The sequence below is a fragment of the Nicotiana tomentosiformis genome, chromosome 10 (genome assembly GCF_000390325.3).
Source record: "Nicotiana tomentosiformis chromosome 10, ASM39032v3, whole genome shotgun sequence".
Lineage (NCBI taxonomy): Eukaryota > Viridiplantae > Streptophyta > Magnoliopsida > Solanales > Solanaceae > Nicotiana > Nicotiana tomentosiformis.
In genome coordinates, this window is record NC_090821.1 from 70545748 (window position 1) to 70554145 (window position 8398).

The 8398-nt window shown below is 35.8% G+C and overlaps 1 long non-coding RNA gene across 1 annotated transcript; it reads right to left on the reverse strand.

Moving 5' to 3' along the window:
* Nucleotides 1-2587: 2587 nt before the first annotated feature.
* On the reverse strand, nt 2588-6100 carry LOC138900606 (uncharacterized). Its single transcript, XR_011411726.1, has 3 exons — nt 3667-6100; nt 3041-3544; nt 2588-2674 (listed from the first exon to the last, which is right to left on the reverse strand). It is a non-coding gene; the product is annotated as an uncharacterized lncRNA (long non-coding RNA).
* Between the last annotated feature and the right edge of the window lie 2298 nt (nt 6101-8398).

The window sequence follows — 8398 nt, forward strand, 5'->3', positions numbered from 1 at the left end:
TCGTACTGACGTCCCTTTTCTGGGGACGCTGCATTTCATGCGTGCATGTTCAGATAGACACCCGGGTAGACCTCCTCAGCAGGTATTTCCCGAGTTCGGCCTGATCGGTAAGCTCCACGTCCTTCGGAGTTGTCGGGTCTAGGGTTTCGTATACATCTTCTGTATGTATGTATGTATATATGTTATGGGTAGGTCGGGGCCCTGTTCTAATCACACTACATCCATCAGTAGAGGCTTGTAGACATATCCTGTCAGTTAGTGCAGTATGTTGGGCTTGTAGTCCTGGTATGTATATTTTATTGGTTTGTCAGCTACAGTAGTTATGACGGCCTTGTCGGCCCAACTTTATATTAATGTTTAGTCAGCGCTAGTTTCCGTTCAGTTTTATATTTTGCTTCGCAAATTGTCTTGCAATGTGGCCCCATGGCTAGATTATGATATTATATATTCAGAGTCCCTTAGTCGCAAGTTGGTATGCTAGGTTAGGTGAGGCACCGGATGCCGGTCTCGCCCCAGGTTCGGGGCGTGACAATAGTTGAACAAGAATCAAGAATTATTGCTTCAACCCAGTCATCTTCACTTAGAGCGGATGTTGGTGAAAGATCAAAATAACCATTAAATCTTTTTAAACTCTAACATAATCAATATTCATTATTTTAAAAAATGTAAACCTTTTTTATTTATAATTTACTATTCAAATATATTTTTATTTATATTTATGTGATGTTTTAATATTTATAGCCTGTTTGGCCAAACTTTTTCAAGACCAAAAGTATTTCTTTTTTTTTTTTAAAGTTGAAGTGTTTGGCCAAGCTTTTAGAAAAAAATATATTTTTGAGTAGAAGCAGAGAAAAGGCTCTTCTCTCCATGAACACTTTTTTGAAAAAGACTTTTGAGAAAAATACAATTATAAGCACTTTTTTTATAGCTTGGCCAAACGCTAATTGTTGCTCGGAAGTGCTTTTGAAATTAATTAGCCAAACACAAACTGATTCTCACCAAAAGTATTTTTGAGAAAAACACTTTTGAGAAAAAATATTTTTCAAAATAAGCTGATTTTTGCAGCTTGGCCGAACAGACTATTATTCTGGGTGGCAAGATTAATATATATTCTATTTCTTATACATATATACACAAACATACAGAATTTCGACGAGGCTTTGTGTGGCACCCTACCCTTCTATATAGATCTGCCCCTATTAGTGTGACTTGTAACAAATATTGATAGATACATTTTTTGGAGTAAATTTCATGGGTAGTCATTTAATTCTGTGTTCATTACGCAAAAGTCACTTTTCTTTTTTTTGTTACGTAAAAATCATTCAACTTTGTGTTCATTACCCAAAAGTCATTTTTCTTTTTTTTTTTGTTACACAAAAATTATTTTACTTTGCTCTATTTATCACAAAAGTCATCTTGGCCAGATTTTATAATACTTTTACTTGAAAAGTCTATTATGCCCTAGACATTAATCCTCTCATTTATGTAATACCTTATATATTATATACAATATAATATATTTTTACCTAGGTATTTTACTTATGATTAAAATAACTTTAAATTATTTTATTTATTATGTTTATATATCCATACATTTAATTTTTCCATGGCACTGAACTTGTTTAATCATATCCAAACATGAATATATTTTAAATATAAAAATGATAAAATATATATTTATTTTTAATATTTATTTAACATAACAGAAAATAGATTTTTTTAACAAATGATAGTTTTTTATAGTCAATAAAAAATGTTTCAAAAATGTTTGTGTTTAATATTAAGTTTTTTAAATCTTTATCTATTAATATATTTATTTGAAAGTATTAATCTGATATGTCATTTTGTTAAATGTGGGTATTTTATTTATTAAATTAATGGGTATGACTTGGCTGATAAATCAATGAGTTTTGATTTTTAAATTTTCATTAAGCATGATTAAGAACGTGGACTTGAGATTTGTTCACTGTAATATTACTGACAAATTTAATAATGCTACTTATATATCTTGAAAATTAATTTTAAGAAAACATTAAGTGTATGAATATATTATAAAATAATAAATAAATAACATTAATTTATTTTAATTATAAGTAAAATACTTGGGTAAAAGTATATTATATAGCATATAATATAGAAGGTATTACATAAATGAGAGGATTTATAATGTCAAGGGCATAATAAACTTTTTCGGTGAAAGGTTTATAAAATCTGGTCAAAGTGATTATTGTGATAACTAGAGCATAGTAAAGTGATTTTTGTGTAACAAAAAAAGTGACTTTTGGGTAATGAACACAAAGTTGAATAACTTTTACGTAATAAAAAGAAAAAAAATTGACTTTTGATTGTGAACATAGTTGAATGACCACCCATGAAATTTACTCCATTTTTTTTTTTTTTGTGGTTATGCCTTCTTCAATGAATGTCTGCAACAAAAATTAAGGCCTATGAATCTCATATCTCATTCTATACAGTATAACCGTACTTCTGAAACAGTAAAAACATCATCCTTACCATTTTGACTTGGTTTCTACTATGTGTAATTCATTTTGCAGAACAATGATTATATTAACAAGCAAATACTTGGGCAGGAGAAAAAAATACTACATGTAAACTGCAGTTTATTTGGTAGCTACCAATAACAATCATTTCAAATTTCCAATAGTTCAAAAGACTCCAAAAAAAAAAAATAGTGAGCTCTTGCTCATAAAGTCAAGTTCATCACAAATCACTGTCGACATTTATTCGACCACTTCACTTCTTGCTGAAAATCCTCAATAGAAAATCCACCTTGCTGAGGTCCTCCTCCATCTTTTGCTTGCAAGATAAGCATCCACTGAGAAAAATGGACTAGGAACTGTCCGTTTCAATTCTTCTGTACGCAAGTTTCCTTCCTTACCAGAAAATTCGCAACAACAGCAATTAAAAATCCAGAGTAATTCCGCATGTGGGGTTTGGAGAGAGTAGAGCATATGCAGACCTTACCCCTACCTTGTGAAGGTAGAGAAGTTGTTTCCGATAGACTCTCGACTCAAGGAACAGTAAATATAAATTAACAAACAGTAGCAACAACAATATAATAGGAACAAATAGCACAACATGTAATATAAAGAACCAGAAATAAGAAAAATACAAAAATAATACTAGTACTACTGATAAGACTAAGAGACTAATGACTACCCATCAACCTTCCACCCTAATTTTCTACGTCCATCCTTCTCTATCACGGATCATGTCCTCGGTAAGGTGGAGCAATGACATATCCCGCCTAATTACCTTACCCCAATACTTCTTTGACCTACCCTACACTTCCTTAGACCCGCCATGGTCAAACATCTCACACCTCCTAACCAGAGCATTTATGGCTCCTCTTTAGGTGTCTGAACCATCTCAACCTCGATTCCCGCAGTTTGTCCTCCACCGAGGCCACCAGAAAATTCACAAGATAGATAAAGGGTGTATCGAATACTCTGCAAACTTAGTGCAGCACTCATCAATACTTGAACAAGTCTTAGCACTCAGATTCAATGATATAGCAGATAACCTATTTTTATTTTCCACAGCGGGTAACTGAAATAAGTATAATCGTAACAAATAAACATTTTCTGGTGTAAAAGGAAAATGAATGAGTGAAAATGTACTCAGATGAACACGGAGAGAACATACCAGATAAGAGTCAAGGAAACGACCCTCTAGTCCAATCTGGAAGGTGTATTGTAATTGTGAACGCATCATTTGACATATCTTCCTGTTGTGTTCTATGAATTTCCATGGCTGAATTGGCAACATACCAGCTGCACCAATTTACTTCAATTCTTCTTAGAGATATAGCGTAATCAAATTGAGAGGGGATTTCTTTAAGCTGCTTACATTTCTTCAAAACAAAATGTTCAAGCATAGGAAAAGCATCCTCGGAGACAGACCACTGTGTAATATTGAGGTCGTCCAATTCTAAGTATTTGAGTTGAGGGAACTCTGAATCTTTCACTTCCCATTCATCCCCTTCAAATGCTATGAGAAGTAACTTTAGGATCTCCAAGTTAGGCAGTTCTGCAATGGTCGAGATTTGGTTCCTGTTGCGGAAGCCAAATGTATATAGTGTGAATGAGTCACAACTACTATACCAAAAATTATGACAACCATTAAATAATAAACAAGACAATAAGACAACAATAAAAGAACACCAGAATTTACGAGGTTCGGCCAATTTTGTCTACTTTCTCGGACACAATCAATATTTTATTCCACTCCAAAATTACAAGTGAAATAATACTAAAGAGAGAAGATACAAATGCCTTAAGAAGATAAAAAGGCAAATGAGAGGTGTGTTTAAATTCTAAACATTAGGCCTCCTTTTATAGGGTGAAATTCTCATTCAAAATTGTCATCCACCGATGTGGGACTTTTGACAATTTCAACAAATCTTCACCTTGGTAAAATTCCACATCTTCAATTTTCTCTCAATAACAAATTTTGGTTGTGTCTTCATCTTCAATCTTTAGTGTTCAACAATGTTGATCAAATCCAAACAATGTTGAAATTTGACCGCAGTCACCACTTTTGTCAGCATATCAGCAGGGTTCTCCGTAGTATGAATTTTCTTCGCCGTGACTCCACCTTCTTCTATGATTTCTCGTACGAAATGATACCGAACATCAATGTGCTTCGTCCTTGCATGATAAACTTGGTTCTTCGCTAATTGAATAGCACTTTGACTATCACAAAAAATTGTAATTTTTTTTTGTTCAATACCAAGCTTCTTTAGCAACCCCTAAAGCTAAATTGCCTCCTTCACAGCCTCTGTAATAGCCATGTACTCTGCCTCTGTTGTAGACAAAGCAACTGTTGACTGCAAAGTAAACTTCCAACTAACTGGTACCTTTGCAAAAGTAAACACATAACCAGTAGTTGACCTTCGTTTGTCCAGATCACCCGCAAAATCTGAGTCACAATATCTAACTACATACCGATTGCCTTCCTGCTCAAAAACCAACCCAACATCTACAGTACTATGAATATACCGTAGAATCTATTTCACAGCTTGCCAATGCTCCTTTCCTGAATTATGCATATATCTGCTAATAACTCCAATGGCTTGTGAAATGTCAGGTCTCGTAAAACTATTGCATACATCAAGCTACCAACAACATTTGCGTATGGTACCCTTGACATATACTCCTGTTCAGTTTTATCCTTTGGCGACATAGTAGTACTTAGCTTAAAATGGGGAGCAAGTGGCGTACTAATTGGCTTAGTCTTCTTATCTATGCCAAAACGCTGTAGTACTCTCTTCAAATATTCTTTCTGAGATAAACAGAGTTTCTTTGAACGCCTATCTCTTATTATCTCCATGCCAAGAATTTTCTTTGCCTCACCTAGATCCTTCATCTCGAACTCCTCCTTCAGTTGAATCTTCAACTTATCAATTTCTTCCGAATTTTTGGAAGTTGTCAACATATCATCAACATATAGGAGAAGATATACAAATGAACCATCATTAAGTTTGCGCAAATACACACAATGATCGTATTTGCTTCTCTTGTACCCTTGCCGCAACATAAACTTGTCAAATCGCTTGTACCATTATCTAGAAGATTGTTTCAATCCGTACAACGATTTTTCAAGTTTGCATACCATATTTTCTTTTCCAGCAACTTTGAATCCTTCTGGCTGATTCATGTAGATTTCCTCCTCCAAGTTTCCATGTAAAAACGCAGTTTTTACATCCATCTGAACTAGTTCCAAATCCAACTGTGCTACCAAAGCCAACATAATTCTAATGGAGGAATGTTTTACAACTGGAGAAAATACTTCATTGTAATCAATTCCCTCCTTCTGAGCATATCCTTTAGCCACCAATCTTGCTTTGTAGCGAACATCTTCTTGGTTAGGAAATCCTTATTTCTTTGCAAATACCCATTTGCACCCAATTGTTTTCTTTCCCTTCGGGAGATTGGCCAATTTTCATGTATGATTCTGATGAAGGGACTGCATTTCTTCATTCATGGCAATCCTCCACTTATCTTCTTCTGAACTTTGGATTGCGTCTTTATAAGTGGTAAGAACACCATCAGCTACAATTGAGGTTGCACAAGCAACCGTCTCTATGAGACGAATAGGCTTCGTTATTGTCCTTTTTGGCCTGCTGGTTGCTATTGATTCACGTTGTTGTCGAGGTTCCTGAGTTGGAATCTCCCTCTCTACTGGCTCTTCTTCCAGAGGGTAATCTTCATGAGTTTCCTCCCCTGCTTCTTGTGTAGGAAAAATAAATTTTTCCTCAAACTCCACCTGCTTTGATGCACCACCAATTTGTTTGACATCTTCAACTGTCACCTTATCTGTTATGGCAGATTCATCAAAGGTAACATCTCTGTTGAATATAATATTCCTTGTCTCTGGACACCATAAGCGGTATCCTTTGACTCCAGAAGTAATCCCCATAAATATAGCCTTCTTTGCTCTCGGATCCAATTTTGACTCTTTCACATGATAGTATGCAATTGAGCCAAACACGTGCAAAGAGTCATAATCTGCAGCAGGTTTTCCATACCATTTTTCAAATGGTGTCTTGCCATTAATAGCAGCAGATGGTAGACGATTAATGAGGTGGCATGCATATATAATTGCCTCAGCCCAAAATTCTTTGCCCAAGCCAGCATTGGATAATATACACCGTACCTTCTCCAGTAAAGTCCGGTTCATACGTTCTGCCACTCCATTCTGTTGTGGTGTATGTCTGACAGTGAAGTGTCGGATGATGCCATCATTTTCACAGACCTTATTGAAATGATTATTTTTGTATTCACCTCCATTGTCTGTGCGAATACACTTGATCCTCCTGCCTGTTTGATTCTCCACCATCGTCTTCCATTTGAGAAAAATTCCCAACACTTCATCTTTCCTCTTCATTGTATACACCCACACTCTTCAGGAAAAATCATCAACAAAGGTTACAAAATAGTGCTTCCCACCCAATGAAGGTGTTTTGGAAGGACCCCAAACATCAGAGTGTACATAATCCAAAATGCCTTTAGTATTATGGATCGTTGTACCAAATTTAACCTTTGTCCTTTTTCCTTTGACACAATGCTTGCAAAACTCCAAGTTGCAAGTCTTTACGCCTTTTAACAATCCTTGATTAGATAGAGCTTTCAAGGATTTCCCTCCAGCATGTCCCAAGCGCATGTACCATAGCCTGGTTGCTTCTGTCTCTTTGTCATCACTGGATGTCACTGTTGCTGTCCTAATAACTGTACTACCACGATAGCGGTACATGTTATTGTTCTTCCGATTGGCCTTCATTACCACTAGTGCACCGAAGCATATTCTCATCACTCCATTTTCTGCAATGATTTTGAACCCTTTTGATTCTAGGGCTTCCACAGAGATGAGATTCTTCTTCAAACCCGGTACATATCGAACATCTGTTAATGTTCTGATCATTCCATCATGGCTCCTTAATCTTATTGAACCAATGTCATATGAGGTAAGAGGGCTGTTATCCACTGTGTGGATGACTCCATATTCTCCTTCTTGAAAATTTACGAACCAGTCCTTGTTGGGACACATATGATAGCTACAAGCTGAGTCCATCAACCATATGTCTGATGATGTTGATAACTCTGTTGTAACTAATGAGAAGTCTGAATCATCACAATCAGCTACATTTGAATCCATAATGGCCTTTCCATTATTATTTCTGGCCTTATTCTTCAACTTCGGACAGTCTTTCTTCCAGTGCCCCTTTTCTCGACAAAAGGCACATTCATCTTTGCTGGGTCTAGATCTCGACTTGGATCTTCCCTTCTTAGTCCTCGTTTGATTTTGAGGATGACCCCTCATAATTAGTGCTTCTCCTTCTCCGCCCTTCTGTTTTTCTCCCTTTCTTTGTTCATAGCTGTACAGAGCCAAACAAACTTCTCTGAGAGAAATTTCGTCATTTCCATGGAGTAGAGTAGTTTCAAGGTGCTCGTACTCATTAGGAAGTGACCCCAACAACATCAAGGCTAAGTCACCATCATCAAAAATTGCATCCATATTTTGCAAATCTGTAACCAACTTATTGAAACTGGTGATATGTTCATTCATTGTGGTACCAGGAATATAGGTGCAGCGAAACAGTCTATTCTTCATGTACAATTTATTTTGACTGTTTTTCTTCAAAATTTATCCTCCAGTACTTTTCATAATTTACTTGCAGAAGTTTTCTTTGTGTATGGATATTTCTGCTCTCTAGCAAAGTAGGATCGAATGGTACCGCAAGCAACACGATTGATAATTTTTCAATCTTCTTCTCCAATAACATCTGGCTTCTTTTCTTCAATGGCAAGATCTAGCCTTTGTTGAAAAAGAACATCTAGAACCTCGCCTTGCCACATTCCAAAATGTCTTGACCCGT